This window comes from Triticum aestivum, chromosome 7A (genome assembly GCF_018294505.1).
Source record: "Triticum aestivum cultivar Chinese Spring chromosome 7A, IWGSC CS RefSeq v2.1, whole genome shotgun sequence".
Lineage (NCBI taxonomy): Eukaryota > Viridiplantae > Streptophyta > Magnoliopsida > Poales > Poaceae > Triticum > Triticum aestivum.
In genome coordinates, this window is record NC_057812.1 from 281,385,933 (window position 1) to 281,398,045 (window position 12,113).

At 42.4% G+C, this 12,113-nt stretch overlaps 1 long non-coding RNA gene across 2 annotated transcripts in view; it reads right to left on the minus strand.

Moving 5' to 3' along the window:
• Window positions 1-10,668: 10,668 nt before the first annotated feature.
• Window positions 10,669-12,113, minus strand: part of LOC123154023 (uncharacterized) — a 3,695-nt gene continuing 2,250 nt past the window's right edge. The window contains exons 6-7 of one of the 2 annotated variants that reach the window (XR_006476610.1): window positions 11,486-11,666; window positions 10,669-11,171 (exon numbers count right to left, since the gene is read on the minus strand). This is a non-coding gene — a long non-coding RNA (uncharacterized lncRNA). The remainder of the gene's footprint in view (window positions 11,172-11,485; window positions 11,667-12,113) is intronic. The other variant, XR_006476611.1, reaches the window with a different exon arrangement.

Here is a 12,113-nt window from a genome sequence, read left to right on the forward strand (position 1 = left end):
ATGTTTTGGTACTAACCTATTGACATAGTGCCAAGTGCTAGTTGTTATTCTTTTCATGTTTTTTACATCGCAGGTAATCAATATCAAATGGAGTCCAAACGCATCGAAACTGTTTGTGGATTTTTTTTGGACCAAAAGACATCCAATGGGCCGGAGAAGCGCCTAGGGGGTGCTCCGAGGGGAGCACAACCCACCAGGGCGTGCCTGGGGGCCCAAGCGCGCCCTGGTGGGTTGTGCCCACCTCGGGTGCCCCCCGGACCGCCTCTTTGCTCTATAAATACCCCAATATTCCAGAAACCCTAAGGGAGTCGACAAAAATCAATTCCAGCCGTTGTAGAGTCCAGAACCACCAGATCCAATCTAGACACCACCACGGAGGGGTTCACCACTTCCATTGGTGCCTCTCCGATGATGTGTGAGTAGTTCTTTGTAGACCTTCGAGTCCGTAGTTAGTAGCTATATGGCTTCCTCTCTCTTGTTTGATTCTCAATACAATGGTCTCTTGGAGATCCATATGATGTAACTCTTTTGCAGTGTGTTTATTGGGATCCGATGAACTTTGAGTGTATGATCAGATCTATCTTTTTATCCATGAAAGTTATTTGAGTTTCTTTGATCTCTTATATGCATGATTTCTTATAGCCTCGTATTTCTTCTCTGGTATTTGGGTTTTGTTTGGCCAACTTTATCTATTTATCTTGCAATGGGAATAGGTGCTTTGTAGTGGGTTCGATCTTACGGTGCTTGATCCCGGTGACAGAAGGGGAACCGACACGTATGTATCATTGCTACTAAGGATAAAATGATGGGGTCTATTTCTACATAAATAGATCTTGTCTACATGATGTCATCATTCTTATTGCATTACTCCATTTCTCCATGAACTTAATACACTCGATGCATGCTGGATAGCGGTCGATGTGTGGAGTAATAGTAGTAGATGCAGGCAGGAGTCGGTCTACTAATCTTGAACGTGATGCCTATATAATGATCATTGCCTAGATATCATCATGATTATTTGAAGTTCTATCAATTGCCCAACAGTAATTTGTTTACCCACCGTTTGCAATTTTTCTCGAGAGAAGCCACTAGTGAAACCTACGGCCCCCGGGTCTCTTTCTCATATTATTTGCCTTTGTGATCTATTTTATTTGCTTTTTATTTTTAGATCTATTAAACCAAAAATACAAGCATACCTTGCTGCAATTTATTATTATTTGTTTTATTTGGCATCCGATCTATCAATCTACTACAATTTATTCACGTCCGTTTGCCAATTTCTGGCGCCGTTACCCAAAAGGGATTAACAACCCCTTTAATACGTCGGGTTGCGAGTATTTGTTATTTGTGTGCAGGTACCGTTTACGTATTGTTGCTTGGTTCTCCTACTGGTTTGATAACCTTGATCTCATCACTGAGGGGAATACCTACCGTCCTGTGTTGCATCATCCCTTCCTCTTTGGGGAAATACTGACGTAGCTTCAAGCTGCATCACCTGCCCAGATGCACCAAATCATCAACATATGAAGCACAAGAGAATGCAGCCAATGTTGCGTATCAATGATCAGCAAACGGGCACTACAGGACAAAGCAAAAGGTGCCATACCGGGTAGACCATCAACAGTTCGTGGGCCACGAGACATGGACATTAAACACCATAGATCACTCGTTCTGCCGCTAGCACCTACACCCATCTCTAGCATGAAATACGATTGGACATAACCTGGCTCACGTCTGCGTTCGATGCATCACACCACCTATTTAGTGCACCAGACGACATGACACAACGCACCTACCTCCACACGTCGCAAGACACTGACTAGAGCAGCCAAACAACAAATGAAAACCTGACCCACGAGGCACAAGGGGCGCTTTTGTTACAACACTGGGCAGACATGGCAGAACACGTGATCCGGCCAGACTCAACGGGCCAAGGCCGTGAAGACATAGCATCCAGCCAACCGCAGGGGCCTCCAGGCAGCGCTAAAAAATCAGAGCCACCTTACCAACAAACGCGACACCACTAGCCCACGAGGAGCAACCTTGGGCTGGCATTTTGCATCTCTCATAACAAATGAAGCCGGGTCGAGCCGACCATCCATGAACCGACACCGAGGAAAGTAACCAACAAGTGCAGGCTTACCATTCGACTTAGAACAAACCCGTTGGTGCACCTTCACAGGCATGAACCGTGCGGCGGGAACACACGGTTGATCTGCCGGTTCCTGTTGCGTTCACGTGCCCTGGGTTGGCAAGAAGCGAAGCCAGTTAGTGCAGGCCAAGTCAAAACCAATAGCACCTACATAGTCTACAATCCACTGAGACAACAAGGAGATTCAATGTAAGAAGAAATGCAAACGCAGGCCCACGACATATAAGCGTGGCAAGCTCCCATCCTGATACACACATACACAGACAAAAATTCTCAGATGGAAAAGACACCCTTGTTTAGTCAAACCCACCATACATGAACAGATGGGGCAATGTCCTATAAATTAGATATGATGACTGCTTAACATATACTAAACCTTGAAATCAAACCCCTTATTGTACCGATCATCCTGTTCCAACAGTGGTCGCACTTAGCCGATGATTCTATTAAAAGCATGTAAAAGGCACATCAAAAGAGAAAGACAAGATGAAAAAAACTTCGAAACGACGAAGCGGCCTAAAGAACAACAAAACCAAATGGGAAAAAGGTTGGCAGCCCGTCACCAAGAGCACCTCCGAATATTGCTGGTGGCCAGTAGGATGAAAGGCTTCTTCCATGCTAGCATAGACCCTGGTTTGAGGAGAATTCCATTGATTGCTTGTATCTGCGTTGGTAATTCCCCAAAGAGGCGAGGATGATGCAGCACAGCAATGGTAAGTATTTCCCTTGGTTATGAAACCAAGGTTATCAATCCAGTAGGAGAACCAAGCAACACTATGTAAACAACACCTGTACACAAACCACAAAAACTTGCAACCCAACGCGTAAGAGGGATTGTCAATCCCTCCTCGATATTGAGATAGATTAAATTGTATGAGATTAGATAAATAGATCTAGCAAACACACAAAATAAATAAAGAAAGAAAATGTGCAGAAAGGTATTTTTGGATTTTTGGAATAATAGATCTGAAAATAATATGATAGAAAATAGACCCGGGGGCCGTAGATTTCACTAGAGGCTTCTCTCAAGAAAATAGCATACGGTGGGTAAACAAATTACTATTGGGCAATTGATAGAAGAGAAAATAATTATGATGATATCCAAGGCAATGATCATGTATATAGGCTTCACGTCCAAGATTAGTAGACCGACTCCTGCCTGCATCTACTACTATTACTCCACACATCGACCGCTATCCAGCATGCATCTAGTGTATTAAGTTCATGGAAAAAGGGAGTAATGCAATAAGAACGATGACATGATGTAGACAAGATCTATTCATGTAGGAATAGACCCCATCTTTTTGTCCTTAGTGGCAATGATACATGCGTGTCATGTCTCCTTCTGTCACTGAGATTGAGCACCGCAAGATCGAACCATCACAAAGCACCTCTTCCCATGGCAAGAAAAATCAATCTAGTTGGCTAAACCAAACCAATGTTTCGGAGAAGAAATATGAGGCTATAACAATCATGCATAAGAGAGTTCAACAAAGACTCGAATAATGTTCATAGATAGATCTGATCATAAACTCGCAATTCATCGGACCCCAACAAATACACCGCAAAAAGTCATTACATCAAATATATCTCCAAGAACATCGAGGAGAATGTTGTATTGAAGATCAAAAGGAGAGAATAAGCCATCTAGATACTACCTACGGACCTGTAGGTCTATGGTAAACTACTCACGCATCATCGGAGGGGCAAGGGTGATGATGAAGAACCCCTCCGTGATCGTTGACCCCTCCAGCAGAGTGCTGGAGAAGGCCTCTAGATTGCATATCGTGGTTGAAATTGTGTTTCGTCCACTCCACTAGGGTTTTGGGGATTTTAGAGTATTTATAGAGCCAGATGTCGGTGAAGGGGGTGTCTGTGGGCCCCACTACCCACCAGGGCGCGCCAGGGGGCCCTGGCTTGCCGTGGTGCCTAGTGGGCCCCATAGACCCCCTCTGGTGCACTTCTTGGGCCTCCTAGGTGTCTTCTGGGCAGAAAAAGTTCTCCAAAAAAATTATTGCATTTGGACTTCATTTGGTATTGATATTCTGCGAAGTAAAAAACAAGCAAAAAACAACAGCTAGCACTGGGCTCTATGTCAATAGGTTAGTCCCCAAAAATGATATAAAGTTGCAAGTAAATGAGTATAAAACATCCAAGAATGATACTTTAATAGCATGGAACAATCGAAAATTATAGATACGTTGGAGACGTATCATCCATCACCTTCCTGGACAAACTCCAGCCCTCGCGACCTCTGGGGCTCACGGCTGTCGGACAAGCTTCAACGCAAAGGGCGGCTCGCTTCCCCACCGCTTGTCAGAGTGGAACCGTCGGCTGATGTTTCAACCGGAGGGGGAGGGTCCCTATGTTGCACGGATGAAAGTTGGTTTTTGGGTAAGGGGACGACGGTAGCCTGCGACCGGGCAAGACACCAGTTGTGTACGCCGGCATCGCCTCGGCGGTGGCCTTCATGGGACCCAAGCGGTGGTGTCCACCCATGTTCTACTTCTCCTCAATGATGGCGGCGGACGCGGACGTTGGGGCCGCCACCTTGTTGATGTCCATGCAGCCGACTTTTGTCTCCGCCAGCAGGGTATGGCTATGCATGCACTGAAGGCGGATGGTGCGATCATAGGCACAGGAGAGGTGGTATGACATGACGTCGTCCACGACAGCCACGATGCCCGTGCAGCCGTGCTCCCCCCCTATGTCGTCCTGAAGCAACTTGCCACTCCTCTGCGAGTTGGCTTGGACAGGTGAGTTGCTGAACCATGCGCCGGCTCAGGGCGGTAACTTGCTCCGTCGGGCTAGGCAAAGAACTTGGAGCAGCGAGCTGCCTTGCTCATATCCGACGGTCTCGGTGGGCCACCTAGCTGGCTTTTATGCTGGAGAACTGCTCGTCGGATGCCATAGGGTGGCGAAAATGGTGGAAGAAGGTTATGGGGAGCGGCGGAGTGGTGCGGTTCTTGCCAGGTGTCTGGCCTCCTTTAAATAGCGGGCGGATGCGAGGAGCTTGCCCGGCATTGTGTTTAATTCCAGCCCGCTCATGAGCGTACGTGTGGCCGGAGTAGATTTCTCGGCTTCCACACGGGTTTAATGGAGGACTTTGAATGCGGCGAGGAGCCGTGTTCAGCCAAGCGTGCAGGGGGCGGCGCCCTAGGCCAGTCCACCACTTCAATAGCGGTGATAGTGAGAGGCCGTGTCTGCCCTTTGTTGTCTTCAATATGGAACGACGCGCTCTACAACAGTATGAATGCGGGCAGCTAGCGCTAGACAGGAAAGCGTGCGAGCGAGGGAGGAGGAGGCTTGGGTGGGATAGTGTAGTCCGAAGCGGATGTGGTTGCTGTCCAGACACCCGCAAAGCCCCCATGTTTGGCTCCGATTTGCAGAAGAAAATACGTCTAGACCGCTCTGCAGACCGATACAAACGCGTGCTGGATGACTTCGCGATTTGGACAACACAGTTCAAACATACGCGAACGAATTTATGAGTTGACATCGGAGATGCCCTGACCTCAACCTGCACGCTCAAGTAAGGTGACAAAGTTCATTTTCCCTCTGAAAGGTTCTTGTCTACATACTGCAGTAAATATGCGAGAGACATTTTCAGAGTTTCATATATCAAGGAAAATTTTAAAAAAAATACCTTTTATTTTAGAAAATCATTAACATATTATTTGGGAGCATAGCTTTGTACAACCCAATCCAAGTTTTTTAGGGTAACTAGGGTATTTATTCAAGGATCAGCACATCCGGAATACAAGCAATGTCAGGTAAAACCCCTAGCCACACATGGCGGCACACCGGCTAAGGCATAGCTCCTTTTGCCACTGAGTGGGCCTTGAAATTATTCTCCCTACGTTCAAACGAAAAATAGCAGAAGAAAAAAAGTTCCTACTCATATAGATTTCCTGCAGGATTGGCGCATAAACTGGCAAGGCTTCATTGTTGATATTTGAAACCACTTCTAAGAAATCCGAAGCGATCACCAGATCCTGCAAATTCAAGTCATGTGCAAGGGCGAGAGCCTCGATCCAAGCTTGCGCCTCCAAGCTTGTCGGGTCGATCAAGCCATCAATTACCATTGGTGACGTCCTAGGAATTTCCATGACTTGTCGCGACACACAACAGTTGATGCTCCCTTCTCTCCCAGAGTCGAGATTGCACCATCACAATTCAACTTCGCGGCTTCTCCCACTGGTGGCAACCATGCATGTACCCTCGGAGCAGCGGAGCGAGCCGGCTGTGCGCGCCTTGTTTAAACAGCAACAATATCTAGTTCCTCCAAGAATCTACTGATAAAACTCATAGTTGATAGCGGGCTCTAGAACTCGTTCTCGTGAATGGCTTTCCGGCAAGCGCACCATATTGCCCACATCGTTACTAGTACTTGAGTCAAGTCTTGTTGATTTGTGGATTCAAATAGCCAGAACAACCAAAGTCTTGCATTAGTATTCCGGTTTGAGATCACATGCTCGAGCAACTCCTCATCACCCAAGGTCCAAACACATCTGACCATGCGGCACCTAAGTAAAGAGTGCCGCCAAGTATCCTCCTATGCACCTTAAATAGAACATGCTGGGGTATCAGCCATATTCCTCTCATGACGCACAAGACCAGTAGGAATCGAAGTATGTGCTAGCCTCCACACAAACACTCGGACTTTGGAGGGAACCCTCACTTTCCATAGTTGAGACCATGAACTCTTGTCTGCTACAATATTGGAATGCCCTGGTCGGTGATCTAGCCAGTCCTCCCTCTGAGTTTGGATTGAAGAGATCATCATGTATGACGACCGTACAGAAAAGACTCCCCGCTTATCATAGTGCCAGGCCCAAAAATCATCTTGTGTGCAGGTGCTGAGAGGTATATTCAGAATGACTTCAACATCAGGAGCAATAAAGTGCTCCGTGAGTACTTGCTTATTCCAAACCCTGGTGATATGATCAATGAGATTCAAGACCAAAACTGGGGGGTTAGACGATCGTGCACAAATCGGTCTAAATTTGTAGTACCTTGACAGCCAGTTCTCATTCCAGATATTAGTATGTAAACCGGAGCCAATTCGCTTGATAAGTCCTTGTGATAACACATCTCCGCCCTCAAGTATAGAGCGCGAGACCTGAGACGGAGCCACGCCCAAGGTGACATTTAGGAAGTGACAATATGGGTAGTACCTAGCTTTAAGAACCCGTACACTAAGCAAATCCGGCTCCTGTAGTAGTCTCCATGCCTGACGTGCGAGTAGAGCTAGATTAAACAGTCCTACATCCCTGAATCCCAAACCGCCCATGAACTTAGGTTTCGACATAGTTTTCCACGACACCCAAGCAGTTTTCCGCTGGCCATTCTTACTTCCCCACCAAAATTTCTAGATTATACTGTTAATATGCTCGCACAAACCCCGCGGTAATTTGAAGCATGACATAGAATAAGTTGGAATGGATTGAGCCACTCACTTTATAAGTACTTCTTTCCCTCCTACTGATAAGCACTCCTCCATCCACCCTTGAACCTTCTTCCAGATTTTGTCCTTCAAATATTTAAACGGTCCTTCTTTCGCCCTACCAACATCCAACGGCAAACCCGGATATTTTTTAGATAAAGATTCATTATGGACAACAAGGATGTTCTTGATGGAGTCTCGAATAGAATCTGCTACACCTTTGCTGAAGAAGATGGATGATTTTTCCATATTAACCCTCTGACCAGAAACGTTACAATATGTCCTTAAGAGCTCGTTCACACGGGTGGCACTTTCATCATTGGCCTTGAAGAAGAGTAAGTTGTCGTCAGGAAAACCCAGTGAGCATGGGGCGCCTCTATTTGCTTATGGCGAGGCCTACAGACCGCTAGAAGGGCTGGCCCAGCTGCGCTAAACGCAACTGCCTTGTTTTTGTTTTTATATTTTTGTTTTTGTTTTTTGATGTACCTTTTACTTTTGTCTAGACTTCGAAAAATCTAAGCATATATATAACAAAAAATATAGTTTACATAATGTTTTGAAAAATGTTAACCATGCATTTCCAATCTGTTAAATGTGTATATAAACAAATATTGACCATGTATACGAAAAAACAATATAAAAAATATATAATGTGTGTGGAAAAGAATTGATCATGTATTTTAAAAATGTTAATCGCGCATTTGAAAAAAAAACAAGTATTTGAATTTTTTTAATCAAGTATTTAAAAATGTTAAATGTGTATAGAAAAGATATTGACCATGTATTAGAAAAATGTAAATCTTGCCACTAAAAATGTTAAATGTGTATAAAAATTTGTTGAGTATGTATTTTTTTATCTTGTACTTGAAAAACATTGTAATCAAGCATTTGGAAAATGTTAAAATGAGTATAGAAAAAATGTTGACCATGTATTCAAAAAATGCTAACCTTGTGTTTGAATTTTTTTAATCAAGCATTTGAATTTTCTAACATGTGTATACAAATTGATGACCATGTATTAGAAACAGTTAAACTTGTACTCAAAAATTGTTAAATCTATAACAGATAAATGTATTAGATGTATACAAAAATTGTACAATGTGTATGGAAAAAAGCATACATAAAAAAATTAAAAAATTTAAACATGTATATATTCAAAAAAATCCGATGCATACGAGAAATATTGAATATGTACTGAAAACCAAGAAAAACCAAAAAAAAGGAAACCAAGAAACAAGAAAAATCAAAGAAAATTGAGAAGGAACCAAAAAACAGAAGAAAAGAAGACAAAAGGGGAAAAAACATTGAAAGCCGAGAAAAACATGATGGAAATTGACAAAGAACCAAAGAAAACGGTTAGAGAAAACAAAAAACAAAGAAACTCGTGAAAAAACTAAGAAAAGTGGTAAGAAGCGTGAAAAAACAAAGAAAAACAATGAGAAAATAAAAAAAGGAAAAAACAATGGAAAAAGATAAAGAAACTGATGAAACAAAGAAAAACATAAAGGATAGCCCGGTGCGTGTAGCTCCTGCTTGCTTAGGGTCCAGGGAAGGGTCCAACCATTTTAGGTCTATTGTACGCAGCTTTTCCCTACATTTCGCAAGAGGCTATTTTCAGAATTCGGAGTCGTGACCTTATGGTCACAAGGCAACGGATTTACCGCTACGCTAAGGATCCCCTTCATAAAATGAAGAAACCGATAAAAAACAAAGAAAAAGTGCCCATAGCTAAAAAACAGTGAAGCCACGACAAAAACATCCGAACGAACCAGCGAAGCGTTTGTCTCACAAAAAAAAGGGCCGGCCAAGTCTCACGCGAGAGCTATTCCATTTAGGCGAGAGTAGCTTCTATCTCACTTTAAAAAAGATATAGCTCTCACAGCGAGCACACGCGAGAGCTATGTCCCGCTTGTAGTGAGAGGATAGCACGAGGGCAATATACTGCTTATAACGAGATGTAAGATGCTCTCGCATCACGCGAGCGGGCCGAACCATTAGCATAGAACTTGTTCGCTTGTAGGTTTGCTCCATGTTGGTTCGGTAGCGAAATCATATTGGACGCTAACTGCGTCAAAATGTCGAGCATTCGCACAGGCGATCCCCTCGAGCGCGACAATTGGGCCAGCCCACTTCCCCACAGCGAGGCAGCCGGTTTTGGAAACCTTCATTATAATTCCTTTTGCACTGGTTTTTTTTCATTTTTTTCTTTCTTCGTTATACTTTGGTATTCTTTCTTTCGTAATTTGTTACTTTTGTTTTTTTCGCTTTTGTTTTTGTTTCTTTGTTATTTGTCGATTTGCATCAGTTTTGTTTTTTACATTTGAAAATGCCAAGCATATTTGTCGGTTTTGCAATGCCTTTTTTCGTACATGTTCAACATTTTTCATGAACATCGGAATTTTTTTCTATATACATGTTTGACATTTTGATATACAAGATTAACTTTTTTTGAAAACTTATATTTTTATGTGTATTTATTTTTCATACACATTGTATATTTTTGGTATATATGCAATAAATGTTTAACATTTTCAAAATACAAGGTTTAAAAAAATACAAGGTTAATTATTTTTGAATACATGGTCAATATTTCTCAATACAAGGGTAATATTTTTCTAGTCGCTATAAATATTTTTTCATAAATAATGTACATTTTTTGTATACATTAGGAAAAATTTTATAGACATGTTTCACATTTTTAATAATAAAATTAACCTTTTTAAATTTTTTTGATGTCCACTTTTATGTGTATGTTGTACATTTCCGGTATACAGCAGGCATATTTTTTATACACATTTGAAATTTGGTTTTTACATACACTAGTAAGCTTGCACGTGCAATGCACGTCTCAAACGATAACCAAATGATATCCACATCAATATAAAAAATGGATGCACGGTATTGTATTGCCGCTCAATTGTATTTTCAACAGTGAGATCGACATCACTATGGTCGTGTTGCTACGTATTTTCAACGGTATTACGACCTGACAACAGGCTATTAAATTAGCTACAGATGCAATACTGAACAATGCTGCGATAAATATCACAAAGTGAGATGGAGCGATAGCTGAATAAGAGTACTTGCAGGGTTTTTCATTGAGCATTTTGTACTGAATATAGCCCCTGAAACATGTGCACTGAATCAGGTTGTACATGATCTGAAAATTGAAGGATAACTTAGTACACCTACAAGTTAATTGGAAGCTAGATAGAAGGTAGGGCACTCTCTTTTCTCTCAGACCTACAAGTGAATTGGAAGCTAGCTAAAGTGCGCATGCTAACTGAATGGTGACTTTTGATATGCGAACTACTAATCTTAGGTACAACTGTATCTTCCTCTCGCCTATACATTAGGAGCCAAGCATTAGCAGTAACCAAAGCACGAGAAGCTTGATGGCTGGCATCACAAGAGTCACATCGATCAATGTCTGGGTCAGAGAGCACAAGAGAAGAGGAGAGAACAAAACCGAGAGGGTTACTGAACCGGTGGCGAAGAAGATTATAGAGACTCATAGAAGCAGCTACAGCGACAGCAGTGAGGCCGAACTTGAGCAGGGTCATGATCATACTTCTGCGCCACGAAAATAAAGAGTGAGCAACACATACTACTCAGTAAATAGCAAGTTATGTGATGAATATAATATCTGTTGAGCCCATCCACAGAAAAAATCTGAAGTAATAAGAAAAACAAGAATAAACATACATGCATCATTTATGTACAAGAAAATTTTAGCATGATTCGTTCTCTGACAGATAAGTCACATAATCATCACGTAAGCATAGGGGATAAAAAACGATATTGGAAAGAAAAGTAAGAAATTGACCCATTATCCTAAGATCTGCAAAAGAAAAATAACAGAGCTAAGGATGATTTGAAGTACTGACCTCCTCTATGACAAGGAATAGCGCCAAGGTCTGATGATTTGAAGCACTGACCTGGTAATATTGGAGCATGCACCAACTCAGTGGTAGAAACTTAGGGACAACCATCCGTCATGCTCAAGCCATTGCGTCTATCACCTCCATGGTTGCCTCCTACGCTTCCACTGAACTGGAGGAGAGCAGTCTGCGTTCATTATTTATCTTCTTAAGATACTAAGTGTTCAATCATAATCACACAGTCAGCTAAGAACCATACTAATTGATAGAGAAGGGTACAATTTGAATGAATATCTGGCGGAACATATGTATAGAACAAATATCCTAAAGGAAGTACCACAAACATTAACTACCACAACTATGGTATATTATCAATTGGTCCAAGTTCTCCATTGCCACCACATCTCTTTCTTTCTCTCATCACAACAGCAAAAACAGAAAAAAAAAATTAAGCGGACTGAAGTTGTTTTGACTGCCTAGATAACAAAATATTGGAGGATATCGCACCAACTTATTGTAGTACCAAATACATGCTGCCTAGATAAAATAGATTGGGATATTTACTGACGGAGAATATACAACAAAAAATGGTTGAAGAAAACAGAACAAGGATAGAACAGTACACAGACTGTAC